Source organism: Nannospalax galili, unplaced genomic scaffold, assembly GCF_000622305.1.
Source record: "Nannospalax galili isolate Female #2095 unplaced genomic scaffold, S.galili_v1.0 scaffold3750, whole genome shotgun sequence".
NCBI classification, from domain to species: domain Eukaryota; kingdom Metazoa; phylum Chordata; class Mammalia; order Rodentia; family Spalacidae; genus Nannospalax; species Nannospalax galili.
In genome coordinates, this window is record NW_008327340.1 from 40,097 (window position 1) to 40,539 (window position 443).

A 443-nucleotide genomic window follows, 5' to 3' on the forward strand; every position below is an offset into this window, starting at 1 on the left:
AAATCCCAACCATGTCTAAGAATAGGACCACTACCTTCCCCAGGACTCCAGGTTCCAAGCAGCAACACTGTAAAAGCACCCCAACCACCATCAACTTGAGTCCTGCTCCAAACATTGGGTGTATATTTATTCTGAACAGGAGAATTCATATTTCTAAAAATGTAAAGAATAACTATGTTATGAAGCTGCTTTTTCCCCTTTTTGTAAGTTATTATTTTCATGTGAATATTTATGTAGATAGAATTTGTCTCCTCGCAACCGTTTAATGGATGGGGTCCAGAAGTGAAATATTTGAGGAAAATAAAAGGTCAAGATGCACAATAAATGCCCAAAGAAATTATGGATGCAAAGAAATCCAAATACAGTCATTGCAGTCCTGAACAAAAAGAATTCTGCATGCATATCTCTATACTTAATTTGAAAATACATTACAGAGGCATATT